The sequence below is a fragment of the Heterocephalus glaber genome, unplaced genomic scaffold (genome assembly GCF_053883595.1).
Source record: "Heterocephalus glaber isolate CG9 unplaced genomic scaffold, H.glaber_assembly_v1.0 deba00000546, whole genome shotgun sequence".
NCBI lineage: Eukaryota > Metazoa > Chordata > Mammalia > Rodentia > Bathyergidae > Heterocephalus > Heterocephalus glaber.
Genome location: NW_028258147.1, coordinates 2,359,206 through 2,385,017, shown reverse-complemented (window position 1 = coordinate 2,385,017; position 25,812 = coordinate 2,359,206). Strand labels below are relative to the sequence as shown.

Genomic DNA, 25,812 nt, shown 5'->3' with positions numbered 1-25,812 from the left:
CTCCAACACAGACAAGTTAAATTGGTGGCAACCAAACCCTGATGATTCTTACTGTCAAGTCATATCCACATTTCTTAGCACTAATGTATTCATTCAGTCAGTCAGAAAAAGATAATTGCCTCTTACAGCTCAGGTGATGTGGGATTCATGCAATGGCAAGCAAAAAAGACAGTTCCTGTGACATGGCACTTAAACTTCCACTTGCTGCTTAAAACTTCCACTGTGATCTTCCTCTTGCCAGAGTCCCCCAATTCTGTAAGACTTCCTTTCATTTAGGAAGACATCTGATAGGATTGAGGACTGAAACTTTCAGCCAGACCCCCTGTTGCTGCTCTCATCTGAGCTTTGCCCTCTGGAGTCTCGGAACGTCACTGTTCACTACCCACTGTGCCCTTGCTGGCTAGCACAGCCTGGCAGTTTACCCTTTACTGTTTCTTAGTGAACAAAGGGATTCCTGCCTCACTGGCTCTATGAATGGACCGTGGCCATTGCATTCAGGATTCTTGTCCTGAGGGATTGCTGTGGCTGCCTCCCCAGGACCAGACCACAGAAATTTCATAACAGAACAAGAGACCAGCCACCAGCCTGAACTTAGCAAGCCCAAACTTGAATCACTCCATTCAAGGCAGATGTGACCAGAAGACCATCGAAGTGGCTGCCCTTCTAGCAGGATATGAAAATGAGGTTCTGGTCAACAAAATTTTGCTTGAAAAGCAAAGTATATGCTGAAATATGCATACCTGAGAGCAATTGTCTTAATGTGGCAAGGATGTAAAACAAATTGGGCCTAATTTGGAGGGAGGGTAATGAGGTATCAAGAACAAGAAAACATAAAGAATCACTAGGCTCGACAAAGGTCTCAACTCTGTCCTAATTAGGCCCAGTTGTTATGAGAAGTACATAATTAATAAGCATATGACCAGATGTGAAATACAGTGAAGTTTTTTTCCTGAATAGAAGTGGTAATGAACTGTACACAGCTGGAAGTTGTTGTCCTAATTTGGCTGAGGCAGAAGGCCTGTCTGGAATTTTGAAGAGGTGTAGTAAGTTGCACGCCATAGTTTTACACCTGAAAACAACTAATCCTATTCCAACTGGGCTGGGGTGTAATGAGATAGAGCTAATTATCAGGAGTGTAATGAGATGCAAATGCTACTGGAGCTGAACTGGAAATTTCTGTAAAAATGAACTAAGATGCAAACACTAGAAAAGCATTTCTGGTAAGAGAGTAAGGTGTGAGTGTGATGAAATGCGCGTGACTGGAGGAGTTGCTGTAATGTACCTGGGCCAGTTATGTGTCTGTGTTTAAAAATATCACCAGGACTTTGACACTCCTGGAACGGGAGCCCCTGGGATCTCAAGACTGAAATGACCTGTAAAAACTGCAGACATGGGGCCGGGGATTTAGCTCAGTGGTTCTGGCACCTGCCTTGCAAGTGCAAGGTCCTGAGTTCAATCCCCGATACCAAAAAAAAAAAAAAATTGCAGACATTTTTTTTAAATGAATACATACAACTAGAAAAAGAGGTGAGGTACTTTCCATTGAGTGCAGTTTCCATTATATATGATCCTGCTTACAAACATGGCCTCAGCTTGCTGCTGACTTATAATAGATATGCTAGGAGGAACCTGATTCCATACAGAAAACCCAGGCTGAGTTTTCCTTCACAAGGATGTACTTAACTATGAGAGATCAGGAAACCATTTAGTAGCAGGGTTTTGTTACTGTTTTTGTTTTATAATTGCTGTCATGTTGCTTTACACACCTTTTCTTGAACACTGAATATGTGTCAGATGATTTCCAGTTGCTTTATGACATCATTTCATTTAATCCCCACAATAATGCTGTGACAGAGATGATATTATCATACCTACATTACAGAGAAAACTAAGGCCTGGAGTGAGGACTTTGCCAGGTGGTCTTGCTTGGCCCTATGCCAGAGTTCAAGTTCGAATCTCCTTTCTCTGTTCTCTATTCTGAGCTTACCTTGTCCAGTATGCAAACGAAAAGCACTTCACCTCCTCTGAGTCCCAACTGACATTCTCTGAGTTTGACTCCTCCACCCCTCTGTCCTTTCCTATGGCTCCCTGGAGAGGACAGACCATTCCTAGACCTAATTTGGGGTTGCCATTCCTCACCCTTCTTTCTGCCTTTCCTTAGCTTCTGGCTGCCCGAGCCCACCCCTGTAGCCAGTGTATCTACAAAAACCTAGAAACACAAACCTCCTAAGGCCCCAGGGACTGAGCCCTATTTGGAGGCTGAAGTGACCCACACCTGGGCCAGTCGCTGCCAAGGCTGGGAGAATGATGAGGTCAATGCCACAGTTCTGAAATCTGTTGTATCTTGGCTCAGAATGTCCCTTTAGCCTTTATAGGGGAGAAACTAATCTTTTCTTTTTACTCACGTTGGATTCCTAGACTGGGGCCCTTTCAACAAAAGACAGATTGACAGTGGGAAAACATACAAATTTATATACATGTAATTAGTTTTATATGACACAGGAACCTTCATTAAGAAGGGAAAACCTGAACAGTTAAACTGTTTTGTTGCTGCTCCTGCTGTTGTTGTTGTTGAGTAGTGGGTTTGATGAAAAGTAGAGAGTTACAGAGGAATGACAGGACAAAGGAGCAGGAGCCAGCTGGGGGTTACGTACCTATTTGGTCAGCTTCCTCTCTGCTTCTGTGTCTTCAGAGAAAAGGAGGCTCCATTCTGCCCCATGTAGAGAAGGTACCCCTCACAGAAGGTGCCCTTCAGGGACAGATCAGAAACATTGCCTAGATTTTATGACCTGCTCCAGAGAACAAGGATGAGACATGTCAGAGAGATCCTCCTGAACATGCTGTTTCTTGGGTTCCTTCAGCCTGGAATATTCAGTATGCTAGAGTGGCAGATTCTAAACCCCATCACCCTTTAAAAAGTGTTTTCCTCTCAGACAAGTCACTAAACTCCCAAAATGTAGGATTTCTCATCTATGAAATTGGGTAATAATAATAATACCTTCTATCCAATAATATTGCTGAATAAAGAAGTGTTTACTCTTTGGTATGTAATAAATGTTATATATACATAAACAATATTGTTGTTATCTTGTCCATTTCCTTGAGTTTTTGACCTAATACTGAAACAATGTGCTCTTTTGAAGTGGCTTAAGAGTGACACCACACTGACCCAGATGGTTAGAAAGACCTGGGGAATGGCAGGAGGGGCCCCAGACAGCTGCTTGCTGTGTTTGGATGCCTGACGCCCCCAGGGAACCAGACAGGAGCCAGAACCAGATGTCCTGATTTTGTTCCTTGATGGTTTCAGCCCCCTCCCTGATGCAGGACAACTGTCTTTCGTGTCTGCTTCCTCCAGTCTGCTTCTTTTCATCTGTTAGCAAGGGTTTTGCATCTCATTGCCACCAGCTTGTTTATGCACCTCACATCAACTCTGAAGGCTTCAGTATCCTTTAGGGACCAGGCCTTCACAGGCTTAATGGCCTGCCTGGGTTTTGAGTTTTCTGTTACTCTTCCTTCTTACTCTGAGGAATGCGCAATCATGGATTTCTAATAAGTTCTCAAATTGCTTTATGTAATTGAGGTGAATAAACTGTCATATTCTTTTGTTTTTCTAATTTTTCTAAATCAAATGTAGCTCTAAGCTTCTCCTTAACACTCTCAGCACAAGTCCAAGTTCAGTTATATTTTGTGGCTTCCTCTCCAGGGGAAGGCTTTCCCTCCTTCCCATTGGGCCAACAGCGTACTGCTGAAACAAATCAAGAAGATAGGGGTGAAGACAGCATCGGTATGAAGGCATCCTGATCACTTTGTCAGCCCTGCTGCTGCTGTGACTCTGGGTGCCTGTTGTCTTCTGCTGCTTTTGCTCCCAATGCAGAAGTCCTCACCAGTGTCCCCAGGCTTCACCAGTGATCTCCAGACCTCATGGTCAAGCCTCTAATAGTGTCCCTTGTGAGTACTGTGAGCCAGGCACAGTGGAGCTGATATAGGACCTCCAAATGATATGGGGGAAATAGATGTAACTCCCAACCTGCTAGATGTCTGACACACCAAGTTCGTGTTCCCCAAAATCAAAGAATGAATTCTGAAGACTGACAGGTTAAGAGTAGGCAATTTTGCTGGGTGTGGTGGTGCACAACTGTAATCCCAGCACTCAGGAGGCTGAGGCAGGAGAATTGCCAAAAGTTTGAGGCCAGCCTAGGCTACATAGTTCAGGGCCAGGCTGAACTGCAAAGGGAGACCCTGCCTAAAAAAAAAAAAAAAGGGCAATTTTATTGAGGGAGAGTCAGCTACTGAGAGGCAGGAAGAGCACCTGGAAAGTGAGTTGCCACAGACTCCACTTCACAAAAGAGGTTTTACAGAGCACAATCACAAGGTGGGTACAGAATTAGGATCAATGAGATTACAAGTATAGTTGCTTAGGTAATATTGATCCAGTGGGGAAGCAAGTCATGTAGCAGTTGTACATGGATGACATCATTAACCTTGATTGATAATGTATAGTCTTAGTCTTGTCTTTAGTCTTGGTCTCAGTGAGTGGGAGAGAATGGCCCAGCCCTAATGAGATAACGGTTTATTTATAGGGGAAATCTCAAAAAGATGGTACCAGTAATCTCAAGCTTCCCTTTGTCCCCTAGGGAAGCATGCAAATCTGGCCATTGTGATTTTAATCTTCAGATGTGCACCTCCAGTCACAGTTTTGGTGTGTTCTCATCTTCTGCACTGACTCCCTGGAGGGCCCAACCCTGTCTGACTGCCTACAGATATTTCTACCTAACTTAACTGTCTATAATAGAGCTACATGGATTCCTCAGCCCTGTCTCTTTCTCAGCTTTGTACATACAGCATTCGATGTTGGACAGTTCTTTGTTCTTTCTTCCAAATGCCAGTCTCTTTTCCTTCCTGCCACTGGGATATCAAGACTCTGTTCCCTTGGTCACAACCTTTCAAAATAATAGCCTACTGGAGGTGGTTTCCCTGGTGAAGGTAAGTTTTCTTCCTCCCTTCCCAACCCTTACTTTCTCTCCTTTCTTTCTGCCCTGAAACAGGAAGTTTGTTAACCAGAACCTAGAAGTAAAGGGAATCTGGAGACTTCAAGAGAAGTGCCCAGATAACCTTTCTAAAAGGTGGCAGAGAGAGGGGACATTCCTTTTACTCTTTTAGGGCCAAGGATTGACATAAATTAATCTGTCAGTAATTGTTAGCTTTTAATTTTTCATTACTATAACAAATACTGAGATAAATCAATTTATAACAAGGATAGGTTTATTTTCGATCATGGTGTCAGTCATCTTTCTCATCACTGAGACCACAATACCTGACATCTACAACTTAAAGGAGAAGAGATCTATTATGGCTTATGGTTACAGTCCATGGTTGGCCAGCTCCAGCATCGAAACCACATGGAGGAAAGGTGCTCACATCATGGTGACCAGGAAGCAGAGAGTGAAGAGAGCAGCTGGAGAGTGAGATATATTCCTCCAGATCATGCCCCCAGTGACCCACCTCTTCAACCAGACCCCACCTCCTAACAGAAAGTCAGTCATGTCACCCTCATGATTAAGTCACCTTCCAAAAGCCCCACCTTGAGTATATGAGGCCTTTGGGGAACATTCTTCATCTAAGCCATAACAAGGGTTTCAGCGGTTTCAGTCCATCTTCCTTGGGCGTGGACCAACATCATATATAGGAGAGCATGGCAGGAGAGGCATGTTCACTTCATGACAGAGAGGCAGAAAAGAGAGAGAATAGGAGACCTGGCTCTCACAACCTACTCCAAAGGCGTGGCCCTAATAATCTACATTCCTTCCACTAGGCCCCACCTCTTAAAGGTGCCACCACCTTCTATGAGCTGGGGACCAAACTTTCAATTCATGAGCCTATGGTGACATTGCGATCCAAACTTAGCCATAACTTAGTCTACTGTGAATACATAGAGTTGGATTGCACTTCAGAGAGCTAACCATTACACTTTCCAAAGCAGCAAAATGAAGATGTCCAAGTGAACAGAGTGGAGACACCTAGGGCTAGGTGTGGAGATCTCCTGATTACCACACCCCAGGGCCCCACAGTTGGGAGACCCAGCATATCTCTCACACTGTTGGGCTGCCGAGTAGAACAAAAGAAGACAAGCCCCTGCCTTCAAAAACATGACCATCTTACGAAAAGAACAGGGCAACACACATGAATCAGCTATGGAAAGTTATAAGCCAGTATACCAGTGAAAGTTCACTTTGTGGTTCAGGCTAAATACTGGAGGAATTCAGAGAAAGGGATAGTGATTGTAGACTATTGTTACCAAACGCAACTTAGTGAACAAGGTGGCATCAGCCCATGATCTTATGAAAAAGTGGAGTTAGGGAACAAGGGGTCTTAGGATGAAGGGTATATTTTGACAACCTCCACAGTTAAAAAAAAAAGCTATGCAAGTAAACCAAAAGAAAGCTTAGAAGCATGAGCAAGATAGCAGAGTGCACTCATGAAGACTTGTTGCTACAGAAAGAATGGCTATCATTAAAAGATCAAATAATAGCAAATGCTGGTGAGGCTATGGGGGAAAAGGAATGCTTCTACATTGTTTGTGAGAATCTAAGCTACTACAACCACTGTGGAAATCAGTATGGAGGCTCCTCAGAAACCTAAATCTAGAAATTCCATTTGACCCAGCTATTCCACTTCTAGATACCTTCCCAAAACAGTTAAAGACATCATACTACAATGATATATGTATAATCATATTTACAGTAGCACAATTCATAATAGCTAAATCCTGGAAGCAGCCTATGTGTTCATCCACAGATGAATGGGTAAGGAAACTATGGCATTTATACACAATGGAGTACTACTCTGCCATAAAGAAGGATAAACGAGGCATTTGTAGATAAATGGATGCATCTTGAGACCATAATATTAAGGGAAATAGATCAGACACACAAGCTTAAATATCACATGGTTTGTCTTATATAAAACAAAATACAAATAAAGAGCAAAATAAAAGATAGTAGGGAGATCTTTTTCAAATGGGAAGGAGAACAAGAGACGGAGAGGGGGAAAGGAAAGGATTTAAAAAGAAAAAATAGAAATAAAGCTTTTCCAAATGGGAAAGGAACTAAGAGAAGGGAGGTGTGGGCTGGGTGGGGGATGAGAAAAGAATTAAATGTGTTATGTACATGCACCAACTCTCCACAATGAATGTAGTCATTACTGCAAATGAACTAAATGTTCTAAAATTAAAAAGTAAGAGAAAGGTAAAAATAAATAAATAGCAAAATAAATGATTGCTAATAGGACATAGGGAAAGACAGATCTTTTACAAATGGGAAGGGGACCAAGTGATGCAGGGAGGAAAAAGGAGGAGGGGAGATGAGAAGGTAAAAAGAATTAAGATATGTTATGTACACGTACCGACCCCACACAATGAATGCAGTCATCATATACTGCAAGTGTGTATTAATTTAAAAAAGAAAGGAAGGAAGAAAAAACAAGGCAACGAAACCCTTCCAAAGATTGTCAAGTCTCCCAAAGCAGATCCAAGAGGCACCAATGGAGAGGAAATCAAACATGCATTAACAAAAAATAAGAATTGGGGAAAGAAAAATCAGTGTCTTGGTCTGCTGCTGTTACTGGAGTCCTAGATCCAGCTATTGCAGATAGGTAAATTAATTAGATATCTTGTAGGCAGTTAGACAGGGCCAGCCCAGGAGGAGCCAACATGGAGGACAGTGAAGACACATTCACTGAAGGCCAGTGTTGTAAAAGGAGAGAAACTACCATACCCATGGAGGATGAATAGCAGTGACTGATATTCTAAACAGGTATCAATCACCGGGGTGGGGGGGGTCAAGGTTTTAACCCAGCCTCTCCAGGAAATATCCCTGACCCACCCTTACTGAAAATCCTTGTATGCTTGCTGCCTGACTTGCTCCCCCATTTGACCCCCATTTAATCAATATCACCTGGGTGACTGTACTTGTAATCTTACTGGTTGCTCGTGGTTTGGCCCCACCTCATGCCTACCTTGTAAATTTCCATTGGGTCTTATACTTTTGTCCTGCTTTGTACCTACCTCACCACATGGCTTTGCTATATAAAACATCTTTGAGGGCCAGGGATTTAGCCCAGTGGTTCCGTCGCTTGCCTCGCAAGCGCAAGGACCCGAGGTCGATCCTCAGTGACAAAAAATAAAAAAATTAAAAATTAAAAAAAAAAATCTTTGAAAAGTGGCGTGGGCAGGCAATCCACTTTCCAGTCCCCTTCTGTCTTTCTTAGAAGCTTTCTTTCTCTCAATAAATTTTTCCTACTCTTAACCTCCATTGTTCCTAGAATTCATTCTTCGATTTTAGAGAACACGAACTCACATTTTGGCTATCTAGCAGGTTTAGGAGTTACATCTCTTCCCTCCCTATCACAGCCACTTGCCCCAGAAACCAAATAGAAAGACAGGAAAGGAATTTGCCAATACATTTACATTGGGAAGACAAGGGGGATCAAGCATTTCCGAGCTACTGACACGAGCTTTAGGTTTAAATAGAGAAAGGTTTAGGGCAGGGGCAAGAAGTATGCACAACTAAGCACTCTTTTTTTTTCTCTGCTCCTTCCTTTCTTTTCTCTCAAATAATGTCTGTGAGCCCGTATACTTAGGACTTAGTTCAGTGTTTCCAGCTATCATAGGTAAGCTCTATAGAAACCCAATATAGAAGTAGAAAACTGCTATCTCTAATAACTAACAATTATTAAAGCTTTAAAAAAAACTCGACAAGAGGCCATACATAGCTGCTGTTAAATTTTAAGGCCTAGTTATTCCACTGCCCCAGCCCCTTTTTGTTTTGGAGTTGCGTTATATACTATTCAGTACCAGTCCTCAGAATTGAGTTTTTACCTTCTGACAACTCAAGTCACATTCATCAAACATGAAAATACCAGGAGAAAAAATCTATTTTCTCTTTTCCTACCCTCCTGTGCAACAGCCAGAGTTTCTTGCATTTTTCTGATGTCCCAGTGGAAGTAAATGTGGGTTTTGAACAAGATCTGAAGTTGCCATTTTAAAATGAGGGGACATAAACTGAAAAGCTGTTAAATCAGCCAGCTCTAAGAGACTAATAAAGCACAAGGCACTGGGCCTTTTGGTACTTCAAGAGTGCAATTCACTCATCTATGCTACAGCAACATAAAGTATTTTCATAGGGGTTATAGAAATTCTCATGTTTTGTCCTTTTACTGTAACTGTCATCATTTTCTTGAATTTTCATTTCCACATCTCCTGGATGCAGCTAGTTACAGAGTAGGTCCTGCCCATCAGACCCCTGAGATGGTTACATAGGGTCCCAAACCCCATTCAGAATTCAGAAGGAAAATAAGAGTATTTGAGTAATTTGCCCCAAATCCCAACCCTCCAGAAAGGACTGATCTATGGAGATTTGACATTTCTCATTAGCAGGTTTATTTGGTAAATACCGGTAGTCTTTTACCATTAAGAAGAGTTCAGAGTAATGAGCTTCCTCCTCAAAATTTTGCTAGCAGGTGGTAAGCTACAAAGTAAGCAATCCACAAACCACATTTACAAGCAAGTACAAAAGTCATCTTTCAACACGCTCTGTAGGTTAGGTGAGGTCCCCAGTCTCTGACCAGCACTTTATTGGAACATTTACTACCAGGCAAACATAAACATGTTCTGTCAGCAGAATCAGACCCACATTTGAGTGGATCTAAAGACAGAATTCCCCATTAATTATGAGATCCAATGTTATTCTATAGCTGTTAAGTTCTGAGTTTACTAATTTTAAAATTCATTCACAGAAACTAAGAAAGCCCATAAAGTCATACTAGCCAACCACTTGTGTTAAACCCATTTCACCTCTCGTTCTAACCCTTCCTGTGCTAATTAACCAGCCCTTTGGCATCATTTCAATTTAGAGACAATCCTCGAGAAATCTGACTGTGCCCTTCTCAGGAGAGTAGGTTCTGAAAGGATGATCCTATGTCTGGTCTTTCTTTAAGGACAGCCTTTCTCAGGGAGCTGCCAGCTTCATCTGTCCTGACCCTCATTAATATTCCTCCCTTCAGATGCAGTATCAGTTTCTCTAATCCCTGCAATAGGACATCTACTAATTGTCACCTTGCTGGTTGTGGGCACGGATTTGCAATGAGCTTCCCGCCTGACCTTGGGAACTACAACTTGGATTTGCAAGGCAGGATCCAGAGTGTGATCCTGGCCTGCCTCAGAGCACAAGAACACTGACAAGGTCCCCTGGATACAAGGCTATGGTCTGACCCTGTGCCCTGGTGCTTCTCTCACTCACGGAGTTCTCCAGTCACCTACAGTGGGGAATTCTGACCCAGAGAGCCCATGAACTTGTACATGAGCACTTCAGTGCAAGTCCTCCGCCTCCCAAAACCTAACCCAATTGCTATGCAAAAGGACTCCCTCTCGGAGGATGCAGAACTTTGTACTCTCATCACGTCCAGACTTGGAGTCCATCTAGCTTAATGCTATTAATAGCCAGGGCCATGCCACCAGCCCTCAGCTTATTAATAATGTATAGCCACAGCCCCTGCTTTAGTTAAGCTACAAATGTCGCTCATCTGCATGATTAGCTCTTACCTTCCTGATTAGAAAGTTTCATCCTGTCACAAAACCTATCCTTGAATGCAAGGCTCTTTGAAAGAGAGCTACATTCTCTAAAATGCATCTTAAACCCAAATAAAACAACAGCAAAAACAAAACCCTATCTTCTTTATGGAATGAGAAGAAAGGCCCTGTGAGAAAATGTTAAAAAGTTCAGCTCTATGCTTATTGAAAAAAACTCAAAGTACCTGTGGCTGTAAGTGGAGACATGGGGGAAAGAAGTTTGGAGAAGGATCCAGGAGCTTTTAAGGAGATATTAGTTAATGAATTTGTATTTTGTTTTTGTTTTAGAGACAGGGTCTCACTATGTCGCACAGGCTGGCCTTGAATTCAGTATGTGGTCCAGGTTGGCCTGGAACTCTTGATGATCCTTCTGCCTCAGCCTACCAAGTGCATGCGCCACCACACTCGGTTAAATTTGAATTTTTTTATCTTGAGCAATTTGGGGTAAGCACTAAGTGATTTTTAGCAAAGAGAGGATATCAGGTTTTGACTTTAACAAATACCCCCCTGAAGGGAAGATGGATATGAAATGAAAGGTGGATGGCACAAAGACGAGTAGTCAGTAGTCCGGTGGTGGTTTCCACAGGACCAGTGGCACAGCAGAGCAGAGAAGTGGACAGATTCGAGAGATTTTTAAGATATGATTGATTGCTCCCTCACCTCCTTTAGGTCTCTGCTTGAATTTCAGCCTCTGAATGAATCCTTATTTGACCACCTATTTAAGACAGCAGCCTGTCTCACCTACCTTATTCCCTTTTCTGCTTAATTTTTCTCCATAGTTTTTATCGACTCCGGGATCCTTTACAATTTAACTGTGAGAGCAGGGATTTTTGTATCTTTTGTTCTCTGTATCTTTAGTACTTAGAACAATCCCTGACACATCATAGATGCTTGATAAATACTTTTAGAATGAGTGAATAGGTTGAGGATAAATAATCAGACAGGATGTGATCATTGGTTGGATAGGAGGGAGGGAGTAAGAAGTAGCAAAGGAGGAAAGGACGGTCCCCAGGTTTCTAGGTAGGTTAACTGAGTGTATAGGATACCATTCATGAGATGAGGAAAGAACATCAAAGGGGAAGAAGCAGAGTTGGAGGTAAAGGTGTGGATGGATGATAAATTTGAGGGACATCTAGGAAATACAGAGAGGCCTCTGAGCTAGAGGAAGAGCTTTTTGCAGGCTTTATAGTCTTTCTTCATTTGTTAAAACAATTTATTATGCATCTAATTTGTTCCAGACATTGTGCCAGGCATGGTGACACCTCAGGCATGTAAATAAATAACATTACTTATAAGATCACACTACCATATTCGATAACAACCAGTATTACTAAGGATAAAGGAGGGGTGTAGGAAGAAAGGATTCTCACAGACTTTGGAAGAAAGTAGAAATCTGTAGTACCATTCTGGAATAAAATTTGGCAGTGTGTACATAAAAGCTCTGAACCATAAATATCCGTGACTCAGCAATTTTCCTTCTAGATATTTACTTACTGGTCATAAGCACAACATTTGCCATCCACTAAGAGGACAAAGGCGTCCCTATTGGGTATGACCAGCTTGTGCATCAAGCAGGCACCTAGGAGAATTATATAAAGAAATATATGTATATATATTCCATATATTCCCCATCTACATACAGCTACAGAAAAGCCAGAGTCTAACTCTGGTCCCTAGTTCATGAATAAGGGACACTGTCATAGAAGGGCACTGGCTTCCTGTTCCAGTTATTTATCTCTGCATGATTAAAATTAAAACTTCATTTTTTTTTTTTTTTTAATTTTTTTGGTCCCAGAGATTGAACTCGGGTCCTTGTGCTTGCGCAGCAGGCAGCGAAACCACTGAGTTAAATCCCCGGCCCAAAACTTCATATTTTAAAACAATGATTATATCCCATGATTCTATAGGTCATGAATTTGGGAAAGGCACAGTGGGGTGATTCTTCCACTACTGTGGCACCCACTGGGGTCACTTGTGATATTAAGTTGCCATCTGGGCCAGTCTGGAGGACCCTAGATGGCTTGCTTTACTTACAGGCCTGACACCTTAGTGGGAACAACTGGTCAGGCTCCACAGCTGGGTTCTCTCTCTCTCTCTCTCTCTCTCTGTCTCATCTTTGAGCCTCTCCATGGAGTTTCTCCAACAGAGTAGTTGAACATCTTTCATGATAATGGCTTAAGGCTCTAAGAGTCTAAAACAGAAGCTACCAGTCCTGTTATGCTTTCTGTATAGATGTCCCCCCAAAAGCCTCATGCAGATGAAGTGAGGCTTCCTTTTCAGAGTTGGCTGAATCTGGAATGTGTGATGCTGGGACTAAGGATGTGTGATTACTAAATCACTACACGTGAGTGATTGGTTTGGCACCGCCCTAATCCCAGTAGTCTGGATGGGATAAAAGGGGCAGAGAGACACTGTTAAGCTCCCTTGTTGCTTTTGCTGTCTTCCGCTGCCTTGAACTGTGATCCCTCTGCACCCTGCCCTGGAGTCAGCCGATTATGGACTGAAACCTCTGTGAACTGTGAGCTAAATAAACCTTTTCCCCTTTAATTTTGAGGATTGGGTATTTTGTCTCAGCAACAAGAGGAAAAGTAACAAACACAAGTTCTGTTAGAGACCAGGCATAAAATTGCATACTATCATTTGGTCATACTCTAAAGGTCAAAAAGTAACAGACCACTAAGAGATCCACTTCCCATTAGAAGGAATACTAGTGAAGCTGCAGCCTTCTTTAACCTACCACACTCTCAGGTTCAAGATTCCGAGGAGGGCAAGATCTGTATATACATTATTCCCCTCCTAACCTTCTACTGTGTGGGTCAGTTCCTCTATGTAAGTGTCTTACAAAATGAATCTCTCTCCAGCTCTTTCTCCACAGAACAATGAGACTCATAGAAAGCCAACAGGACCCCTTCCAACATCAGTAATATGCACAGGCAATACAAGCCAAAGCTGTCTGGCTCCAATGAGTTGCTCGCCTGGCTCTGCTGAGAAGGCCTTTCACAAAGAAAGAGCTTTGGTCAGTTCAGTCTCAGCCGTCCCTTTTTGGAAGCATGGCTCAGCCAAAGGAGTGGAATTTCTCCTGATCAGTTATCACTTGGTCACCACCTACCACTGGTCATTGTAAAGGCCGCTGTTTCCAAGATAAATGTGCAGACCTAAATTATAACTCCCAAAGGCTCTTGTGGAAGTCATGGATGTTTCCTAAATTATCTGATAACAGAAAGATATGTCATTGTTACAGACAGCATAAAATCTCTTCTCAGGGCACCATGAACTATACAAACATTTCTTGAGTGGCCAAAAGTGAGATTGTGGCTGCAATTGGTGGGATCAGCACTGGGAAACCTGGAGGGGAAAGCTGATCAGTGAAGATCTCAAGAGGTTGGCAGGTCCTCCTCTCTCAGCTTAACACCTGAGTTCCCCTTGGATTACCTTGGTCTCAGGAGGACCTAGGGAAGGCTTTTCTGAAAGTAGATGCCTCCCTGCCTTACAAGGCTGTACAGAGGCTACTGGCTTTCCAAATGGTCAAAGAGAAAAGAGGCTCTTCTGGAAAAGTGCCCTCTTCGGCTATAAAGCATTCACCAAAGACCTGGCCTCCCCACCACCTTAATTCTATGGTGAAGTGTTATAACTGTTAAGGCAGCTTGGGGCCAGGTTAAGAGAAAAGACCTTGGATTTTAGTTCTGAGTACAGGTACTCAATGGTGGGCCTTAAGATATGACCACAACCCGGGCATGATGGTGCATGCCCATAATCCTAGCATTCGAGAGGCTGAGGCAGGAGGATCACTGCTGCAAGTTCGAGGCCAGCCTGGACTACATAATGAATTTAAGGCCAGCCTGAACTATGTAGCAAGACCCTGTCTCTAAACAAATAAATAAATTACAGTTTCATCAATGAATTTAAAGCATGATCCAGTTAACTTTCTAGGACCCTCCTCTGAATATTGCTACACTGGGGACATGAGTTTTGGGGGAATATTTAGTATTTAAACCTTAACAATGAGTACATCTAATGCAGATTTTTTTCTAGAAAAGTTACTAAACAACAACAATAATAAAACAGGAACAAACCACTGGTCAAGGAAGGGTTCTGATTTCCAGGGTTACCCCGTTACATTATTTTAATGTCCATTTTTCAACTATCAGGTGTAAAGTTTCAGGGTGACAAAAATGTTCTGGCATTAGATATTGATAATATTTGCCCATCCTGTGAATATGCTAAAATGCTCTGAATTATACATCTTCTTTACTAGCTGCTCTTGTTGTTTATTTTGCAGTGATGGGGATTGGACTCAGGGCAAGTATTCAACTCCCTAGCCCATGTCTATACTTTAAAAGCATAACTATTACACTATTTTACACACTTCAGTTTTAAAATTAAATACATAAATGGCTCTGTCAACAATAAAAAGTTGAGACACGCAAAGAAACAGGAAAGTATGGGCTCTACATAGGGGGAAAAACAGCCAATAGAAACTCTCGCTGAGAAAGCTTAGATGTTGCACTCATTATACAAAAACTTCTAATCAGCTAATATATATATGTTCAAAGAACTAAAAGAAACTATGACTAAAGAATTAAAGGGAAGTATAATTTTTTTAATTAAATTCTTTTATTGGTACATTTTAGGTATACAACACATTTACATTTCTCATTGGGAACTTGTACCTTTACATGATGCATCTTGGTTCCTATTTTTTCCCCATTCCTAGCCCTCCCTTCACCCCCTCCACCCTTCCCTATTTACAAAGACTTTATTTCCATTTTTTCCATTTCTCAGCATTTTTCCTTTCCCTTCTTTCCTTTCCCCTGCCCCTCCCACTACCCCTACCCCTTTGGCCCTTTTCCTCCTATTTTACATTATCGATTATTCATTCTAATCATTGATACATTTTAGGTATACAATATAATGACATTCATCATTGGAAATTTGCACCTTTACATAGCCTCTCTTGGTTCTTATTTTTCACCCTTGCCCAGCCCTCCCTTCAACCCCTCCAGTCCTCCCTATTTACAAAGATTTTGTTCCTATTTTTCCGTTTTCTCGTATTAATCCCATTCCCTTCTATCCTTTCCCCTAGCCCTCCTACTTCCTTCCCCTTTGCCCCTTTTCTTCCTATTTCATGTTAAAAGGGAAGTATAATTAATGTCTCACCAAAGAGAGGATATCAATAATGAGAGAGAAATTAGTTTAAAAGATAGAATAAATGGAGTTTAATTCCCTTCCCCTTGAGTTGGATTGTAGTTCATGACTCAGTTTTCCTGAGTAGCATATGGCAGAAGTGATGGTGTGTGGCCAGATGCCTCCACTTGTTCTCTCTCAGATCACGTCTCTGGAGAAAGCTAGCTGCAATGTGATAGACATTCAAGCAGTCTTATGGAAAGAGCTCCTGATAAAAACCAGCAAGAAACTGAGGTGAAGCCTTCTTCCCAAACCATGGAGTGTTGGCGGGAGGGGAAGGGGAAAGGGAAGAAGGGAAAGGAAAAATTATGAGAAAGAAAAAAAAAATGGAAACAAAGTCTATGTAAATAGGGAAGGGTGGTGGGGGTGAAGGGTGCACAGGTAATGGGAAAAAAAAATAAGAACCAAGATACATCATGTACAGGTACAAGCACCCAATGATAAATGTATACCTAAAATGTACCAAAAATAAATAAATAAATGAATAAATAAATAAATAAACCATGGGATTGGTCATCTTGGAAACAAACCCCCCAACTTCAGCCAAGCCCCACCGACAAACATCTTAATAATAAGCCTGATGGGCGACCCTGACCCAGATTCACTCAGGGCATTTTTTCTTGATTCTTGACCCTCCCTGAGTATGCATCTCACACAAAGTATGTTTATTGTTTAAGCAGTTAAGCTTTGGAATAATTTGTTATGCAGCAATAGTAACTGCTACATGCTGAGGGGGAAAAAATCCTCTGAAACAATCAAAGGAAAGAATGAAAACAAATAGGGAAATGTTACCACACATAACTTTGTTTTAAAACAAGGAAGAACTTCGCATAGTAAGAGCAGCCCACAATGGAATAAATTGCATTTGAAAGTAGTGTGCTGCTTGTCATTTCAAGATTCATCAGAAGATAGATGGCCACTTATCACAGATGATGGATGTGATTTTCATCTCTGGTGCCTAGAGGATTGTTTCAGCACAAGATGATCTCTATTTTCAAATTTACTTATAATTTGATACTCACCACCACCATCTGTTTTCCAGGAAGGATTTGAAGTCATCTGGAATTATTAAGTATATACATAAAGAAGTTAAGATAAAAAATTTGAAAACAAGCTGAGTACAGTGACACCCACTACCTGTAGTTCCAGTATTCAGAAAGCTGAGCTAGAAGGATCACTTGAGCCCAGGAGTTTGAGACCACCTTGGACAGCATATCGAGATCCTATCTCGATAAAGTAGAATAAAATAAAATAAAAACAACTATCAGAGATGACAAAGAAGAATTAGGAAGTTGCACCAATTAAAACTAAGCCTTGGAAAAATAAAAAAATAAAAATTTTTAAAAACTAAGCCTTGGGCTGGGGATTTAGTTCAGTGGTTCCGCTGCCTGCTTCGCAAGCACAAGGACCCAAGTTCGATCCCCGGTACCAAAAAAACAAAAAACAACAACAAAAAAAACTAAGACTCATGGAAACTCAAAGAGGAAGAAAATCCAACTTCAAGCCAATGGAAATGTTGATTTAGTAGGCCTGGTGTGAAGCCTGGTGATGTGTTCTTTTTCAAAAGCAGGTCTATTTAGATATCCACTGGCTGGGATGGTCTCTCCTAACTCTTTGATATCTCCTGTGTGCTTTTGTTAGCAGCTAGGTACTATCAAATATAAAATAAGCTAAAGATTCCTTTTTACAAATATAACAAGTCCCAGAGATGAGTGTGACAATCATTCACTCCTTCATGGTCTAGTGCAAATCTTACTCTTCTTTGTTCACAGAGGCTACTTTGCAGTCAGTCCACTTACATCAGGCTATTATATTTTGCATACATTGGAGGTGGTCACTGTGGTTCACCCTAATGGAAGATGCAAGAGGTGATTTTGGCTCATAGACTATCTTTGCTGAGACAAGCAACTGAGTGACCCAAAGGAAGAGTCAAATAATTAATGCCAAGGCTTCCTGCACATTGAACAGGGATCTACCTCTACCACTTGAGATGGGACAGAAATGCCCAAGCTACCAGATGATCCTTTTTCTCCATAAGCCCTTCCTCCTGCTTATCTCAGCCTTCTTAGGGAGAAGCACTAAGATGTTATAGCTCTGATTCAAAGTCTGAAGAGCCATTTGGGGTCTGGAAAATATTCATGGTGTGTTCCATTGGCCATCTCAGTCATAAATGATTCTGGGGGTGAAAAATATGACCTAGGGTTGCAGGGCCTTCTGATCAAACTTAAATTAGCAGTTTTAGCTAAGGTCCCCATAACTACTGGTTCTAAGATTCCAGCACGGGGAGCATTGGACTGTGAAAGCAGGTGTGTGGGGCCGTATCCCAAGCCCTGTCATGAAAAGAGGGCTCACACATATTAATCAATGTAACATCTGAGACAAAAGAGAAACAGCACCTGATGTTCTTTTCAACCAAGGTCCCTGCTTAATTCCAAACATATTCTGCAGGCTGGATGTCAGGCAGCTGAAGGATGATCAGTCTTATGCCGGAATTAAAGCCTGCTGTGATGTTAATGAAGAACTGCCGGTGGGTTTGCTGGAAGGTAATTTAGATCTACATAATTATGACTTAATCCCTCACCCTGTGACATCAAAAAGGTCTCTACCCAAGTGCAAGCTGCACGATTTCATGCCACAAAGAGTACAGCTGTGCGACTCCTGCTTCCTTTTGTGTGTAGTGCTTGCATCAGTCATGATAGCTTTATTAAATGGTGTGACCCGACCCAATTCTCACACAAAAGGCTCTGTTTCCTAATCAAAACCACAAAATGTGGCTGAGCAGGCTGTGAAAGGAAATCAAGATCTGCATCTTAACTAGCAGATTATCTGCTCTGGATGGGAAAGTTGCTGATTGGGGATAGTTCAGAACAACTTCAGTTCTTCTGCCACAGCAATTGGAGGTGCTGCTTCCGGGCTGTCCACAGAACCGTGGTGCTGTTGTGAGGCAAAAAATAACCTCTGGGACCAAGAAGAGCTATTTTCCTTCCTGTGCTCTATTCTCCAAGGCAGATGAGATACAGGCATGAGAATTAGAAGCTGTACAGGCAAGGTCAACATTCCCTGTAGAAGATAACTTGGAGCCAACTGAAACATCTGAACCAGATGCAAAGCCAGTGTTTTGTGTCATAAAACAGGGAAAAGTTCTGAGTTACTCAGGCCAGAGGCACTCACAGAAGAATAGAGATTATGTCAAGGGTTATGGAAATGGGCAGAGTCAGGGATGTTTCCAGAAGGTGGCATTTGGGTTGTCTTAAAGGATGGTGTTATGGATTCAACTATGTCCTCCAAAACTTTGTGTATTGAAGTCATGAGCTCTGATACCTCAGAATGTAATCATATTTGTCAGCAGGATCTTGTAGGTGTAATTTGTTAAGATGATGTCATACTGGAATAAGGTGGGTCTATAGTTTACATCTTCCAATAAAACAAGATGATGGAGCTCTGGACATGCTACTCCAATATAGCATGTTGTGGCATTTGAGAAAACAAAAAGGGCAGGAAGGTCATTCTCACTTTTCTATCACCTTGAAATAGGCCATAAAACCTAGGAAGGTCATTCTCTCACCTTCTCCTTCTCTTCTCCCTTGAAGACCTTCATGAGACAGTCATGTTGTCCTATGCCGGTGGAAAGAATATAACACAAGAATGCCAAGAAGAATCTGAGAAGACAGGCCTTACCAAATCCCCCACCCAAGCTTATTACCATTAGATCAGACCCTTTGTCCTCCAGTCATACCTCTGCTCACCTATCCATAAAAATACACGAGTCCCCATTTCTTTGTGTCTTCACTCATGAAGGGTATAGTGTGACATAAAACTTATGATGAATAAATGTATATATTTGTCTCTTGTTAATCTATCTTTTATTATAGGAGTCTCAGATTTGAACTATAAATTGGATGGGAAATACATTACTTTTCTCCCCTACAGGGGGAAATATGGAGATAGGCACACATATGGGAAGACCCCGTATAAGGGTGGGAGTTTGTTGCCACAAGTCACAGAGCGAAGTGAGGCTAGAAGAGAGGCCTTGAGAGGGAGCGGCACCGCTGACATCCTGATCACATACTTCTGACTTCCAGATATGTAAGACAGTAAATTTCTGTTGCATTAAGTCACCAGTTAGTGGTAGTTGGTAACAGCAGCCCTAGAAAACTAATACACACACACACACACACACACACACACACACACTATGTACTGTATTTTAGACATGGAAAAAGACAGCCTTAGATAAAGGTAGAGAGGGATGTTAGGTAGAGAATTAGACATTAACAAGGTAGTGATCCAGCCCACTTGAGCAACCTATTTGTCAAACTTTAACATTTACAGGCTGCAGTGCACCAAAAGATTAAAGTCATTATGAACACTTTGCAAGAGTGGTCAACCAAAGATGCAAACAGAACCCTCTAAAATAACAGGATATTTACAACTGATCAGCAGTATTTTTCCAGTGTCAACTGAAGCCCCATGTGCTAATAAGCATCCCAATAAACCCTCTTTCCTTTCCCTTCTCCTAAGAATCAACTGATTAACCCTTACTCCATACTTTACAACCATATATTTTTCTTTGAACTTTCCCACACCTGCTTCTTTTCCCACTGCCTTGGGTGTACTTGGGTTTCCTTAACTGTTTGTGTTGTCTCTCTGTTACTCTAATTTTCCTTGGTGATTTGCCTCAGAGCATGTCTGCTTTTGAACTCTGTTTTTGGAGGAACACGCTCTTGTCTGGGCTGAGCTGGATCTCTGATCTCCCCAGGGTAGAACCCCTCAGTCTCCTTCCTGGTAATAAAGAGATGAAGGTGAACCTCCTAGATAATGAATACATACCTGGGCATGGAAAGAAGGCTGTACTGGAACCTCTGCTTGAAGAGGAATCATAGGAAGGAATATTATACCCAAGCAACAGATAGCTTTGAATGCTGGGAAGATTTCCAGCTTTTTTATCTGGGAGAGTTTTCTTGTTTTCTGTTCATGTTTGGTTGTATCCACTTTGGCCTAACGTGCTTTGAGATAGTTGTCCTGAGGATATAGGCCCCAGGGAACCAAGTCCTGTGCCAGGGAGTGACTTGCTCAGACCTCCACAGAAAGATGAACTCACATGCTCCTCCTCAGAAAAAAAAATAAAAAGCCAAGAAGCTGTCAAGGTGAGAAATGTGGCATTTATATGAAAAAGAAGCAAAGAAAGTCTGAATTAGGAAAATGGCAGCAGACCAAAAAAGAGGGGATGAGGACAAGAAGTGAAAATATGTTGACATGGCATAGTTTGCTAGTCATCAATGTTTTGAGCCTGGTGACTGGCAAGGCAGTAGCTGGTGAACAGCTGTAGTGAACAGCAGTGGTAGAGGAGAAGGGCCCTGTGGATGGAGGCAAGCTTATCTGGCACACACTGATTGTGGGGCCTTGAAGTGGGGGAGTCCAGCAGGAAGTTGAACTTAGAAGAAAATATAAAATCATCCATTTCAACAAGAGAAGTGAAATTTGGGAGCCAGCCAATAAATAGTTCTGCTCTCCAGGAAATTAAATAAAATGCAATGAGAGAAGACCCGCTCTGTTAGTCCATTTTTGACCTATTCAAATGTAGAGGAGTTTTGTGTCTAAGTACTATGGTACTTGCAAAGAAAAGTCCTGGTCACTGGCAAAAATTGCTGGAGCCTTGCTTTTAACAAAGAGGTCCCTCTATTTGCAAAGATGAAGTCATGCAAAGAGCGCTATTATTTGTTAAGAAAAGTCTTTCTCAACCAGAAAGACAAAAGCGTGAACTTGGGTGGGTGATTTGCTTGTTCTGCCTGCCAAAGCAGGAAGCAGAAATGGAAGCCTCTAGATATGGCAACTCCTGTGCTTTCTTTGGAGAGTTAATTAGCAGGTGAGCAGGGAGCTCTCTGACACACAGTTAGCTCAGGTCATCAAAGCCTTCTTAATTGATGTATCAGGAGAAAGGCATAAAAGAAACAGCTTGAGCAGACCTTGGATGCTTTTAGTGCCAGACAGAAATCCTTTCTTTAACGCCAAGTAAGAAAAGCCCTGGTTAACACTGAAGGATCTTAGGATATAATTCATACCTGACCATACATCCTTCTGTGCTTTATATGTATTAAGACAGGTACAAGTGAATAACATCTTCTGTGATCTCTTGTTACCAAAGCTTATTAGGCCAATAACATTGAATAAGATCTCACAGAATGGCTTGTCACCAAAACCATTCACTGCCTCAGTGTTCAACAGTGAACTAGAATATGAGCCACAGGTAACTTAAAATTTTCTAATAGCCATTTTAAAAAAGGAAAAAAGACAGATGAAATTAATATTTTACATGATCTTATCCTAATGTGTCCAAAATAAATATTATAATTTCCATATACAATATTTTAAATGAATAAAGCATTTTCCTTTTTTGGCATGAAGTATTCAAAATCTAGAGTTTATTTCACACTTACAGCACATCTCAATTGTATTAGCCACATGTCGAGTGATCATTGACCACCATGGCTAGTGGCCACCTTATCCAGAAGCACAGTATGCTCTCCTCTGAAGAGAAGACTTTAGACTTTTGCTAAGATATTTATACACATCTGGTTATGGGATTCTATCTCATTTTAAAAATGGGTAGTCTTTTTTTTTACTTCTGGTAAGAGAAAAGTTTTAAAGAAAATAAATTTTGACAGTTTATTTGAGGATGAGCAATTCTTGAATTGGGCAGCACTGAGAACCAGAGAGATACAGAGAGCCCGGCCTCTGGAGCAGGTGGACAGTGAGCTTTTACAGGGTGGTGCAGAAGCAAAGACAATATAGTTAATAGGTTAGAGTGGAAAGGTTAGTGGTGCTTTCTGATTGGTCAAATCTCTTGTTTTACTATTTACATTGAGCTTTAGTTTGACACCCCAGCTTAATACCATCACCACAACCACCACCCCTGCCAAATAGCACTGTGGTATATTACATATTTAAGTAGAAGTGAGATTGGATAGAAGAAATAAAGATGGTTAGAAAGGAGATAAGGAAACTTGTAACTTTAAAATTCTACTTTTAAGATAACTGCAGCTTTAAGGCACAAAGTACCTAAGGTTACAGTGCCTTTTTTCCTTCCAGAAAACTCACTCCAAAAATTCCTAAGGTTCTTAAAGTAGAATAAGCCTGTAAATTGGGCCTGTGCTTTTCACCTGTACATTAAGCCTGTGCTTTTCTTCCCATAGACTTCCATCCTCCAGGAAGTAGCATTATTAAGGGGGTAGCATATCCCTAAATTTCACAAACATGCAAATGGTTTACCATCTAACATAGCCCACTAATGAGTAACCTGACCAACACTAGGAAAATACATCCTAGGTCATCTATTTTGAGGACATCTCTAAGTACGCATAAATACTCCCAGCCCCAACCATACCGTGCCTTTGAGGACCTGCACTCTATTTTCTCGAGTGTGTACTTCTTTAACTCTGACTAATAAACCTTTCTATATTGTTCACTGATGTGTCTTGAAAATTAATTTCCTGTAACAATTACGTGAACCTACAAGGTAGCTTATGGGTGGGGTAAGTTGAGATTCCTGTTGTGGGGGGGCCTCATTATACTCCACCTAATGACAGAAAGAATATGAGAAAAATACAGAAATGAAAATATCACTCACTGACCTCTCACCTTTGTCCCCTGAAGCAGCTCATAAAAGCTAAGAAGGGGCCAGGGATTTAACTCAGTGGTGCTGCACCTGCCTGGCAAGCACAAGGTCCTGGATTTGATTCCCGGCACCCCCCTCAAAAAAAAGGCTAGGAAGGATTTTCTGACCTTACTTGAAGTGAGTCATTATTATAGCTTGTGTCTAAGGTCCCTCCAAAGCCTCACATGGTCATAAGAGGGGCTTTTCAGAGGTGACTGGATCTAGAGTATGTGATGCTGGGATTAACTGTACAATGCTGGGATTAAGGGTATGTGATTACTAAATTAGTCCTTTGATTGGTTTGGCATAGTTCTGGATGTGGATATAATGGGAAGGCCCATTTTGATGTGGGTGGTACAGCCCAAAGGGCAAGTAGCCTGAAAGGGATAAAAGGGAGAGGCAGGCTGATGCTTTGATATTTCATTTCTTTGCTGCCTTCTGCCCACCATGGACTGTTTCTCCTCTGTGATGCTTCTCTGCCATGCCACCCGGCCTGGAGCCAACCAACTATGGACTGAAACCTCTACAAGCTGTGGGCCAAAATAAACCTTTCCTCCTTTAACTTTGAGCATTGGGTATTTTGTCTCAGCAATGAGAAAAGTAACCAAGACAGTCATAAAACCTTCATTGGAGAGGTGCCCTCCCTATGCTTGGAGGAAAGGAGTATTTTTATCTTTGAAGACAAAGAGACACAGAGGAAAAACCCAAATGAACAGGCCTCCCCCCAGTTTATTATCCTTGAATCATCCATGTTTCTCTAATTATGTTTCTGTATGACTTTTCATCAAATTAGTTTAAAATGCATTAATTTAGCTGCTTCTTTGGGTCTTCATTTCCTTCTGAAGTTGTTAGGTGTGAATTACTAAATGAAATGTATGCTTTTCCCCCATTACTCTGTCTTTTGTTATAGGGGCCTCAGCCATGAGTCTACTGACAGAAAAAGGAAATATATTTTTCCTCCCCTATAGTATAAAATCAAACTGAAATCTCAAATTTTTATGTAAAGAGATTGGAGAGAAGAAGAACTAACATTCACTAACTTTTACTTATTTGCCACAATCTATGGTCAGCACTGAATTTACATTCTTTTATTTAATTCTCACATTAATCCTGCCTAATACATTTACTACCTTTGTTTTCCAGGTGAGAAAACTGAAGATAAAATAGGCTAAATATTTGTTCAAGTACATGTTGCCAGTAAAAGGTCCTCATTTTTGGTATTAATGGTTATTTTAGCTCTAAGAAATATAAGGACAAAGGCCACCCCTTCAGTGGTATCTGGTAGGTTTCCTTATCTCTAGCATTCAACAAATCACTGAAATATAGGCTATGAGGTATCTAAGCCTGTCATATGTTCTTATGGAAAAGGCACACGGGGCATTGAACCCATCCCATCCTGCCTCATTTCATGTCACTTCGCACAGCACCATGCAGATCCCATTTACCATAGCGCTGAAGCTCGTGGTATCTCCTGATAAAGTGAGACTGGGAAATTTATCAAGAGACAGAGGCTAAACCATCTTCTCACCCTCTGCCCTAGGGAACTCCAAGCGCCCCCTCTTTTGTTAAATACTTGTCCCCATGGGCTAGGATATAAGATTTACTTGATCAATGCCCTGAGTGGACCCTTTCTCATCCTCAGCTTTAGAAATACACAGCTTGGGCGGGGGATTTAGCTCAGTGGTTCTGCCACCTGCCTTGCAAGTGCAAGGTCGCGAGTTCCATCCCCAGTACCAAAAAAAAAAAAAAAGAAGGAAAGAAAGAAAGAAAGAAAGAAATACACAGCTTACAGGAGGAAAAAGTGAGTAAAAGGCAATGATAACAACAACAACAAAAACAACAATAATAATAATATTGCATTTGTAAAAGTGGTTGACGAGAGCTTGTCATTGGCAAGAGGAGGCAGTAGTTAAAAAAGTAAAAGAAAAAAGGAAAAAAAACCACAATGGACTGCTTAAAAACAGAGATAAAGAAAAGGGTGTGCTGGAAAAAATGGTGGGCATCTGAGACCAGATCCTGCAGTTGATCTCCAGACTAGATGAGAGGGTGGCAGGGGCTGATTCACCCTACTCTGCACCATACCTCTTGTGGTACTTAGGTGGAGTGTCAATTTGATATGCTTTGAATCTGCTTGGAGGATTGGTGGGATACACTTCTGAGTGTGTCTGAGTGTATCATGGAGGTGTGGCCTTGGGGTCTAAGTCTGTTCCCTTGTCCCTTCCTCTCTAACACTCTTCTCATGCTTTCCTTCTCAGCCACAATAAACTAAACAGCTTTGCTCCATCCTGACCTTCCTACATGATGTTTCTGCCTTAGACCCAGCTGACCATGGACTGAATCACCTTAAAAT

General features: G+C 41.6%; 1 protein-coding gene across 2 annotated transcripts in view; it reads left to right on the top strand.

Annotated features, from left to right (window-relative positions):
* The window catches only part of Lrguk (leucine rich repeats and guanylate kinase domain containing), a 137,070-nt gene that overhangs the window by 2,497 nt on the left and 108,761 nt on the right, over nucleotides 1-25,812 (top strand). Inside the window, exons 1-2 of one of the 2 annotated variants that reach the window (XM_087204411.1) lie at nucleotides 1-24,743; nucleotides 25,718-25,812. The exon at nucleotides 1-24,743 is cut by the window's left edge and continues 2,497 nt beyond it. The gene's annotated coding sequence lies outside the window, so the exon portion shown is untranslated. The other variant, XM_087204410.1, reaches the window with a different exon arrangement.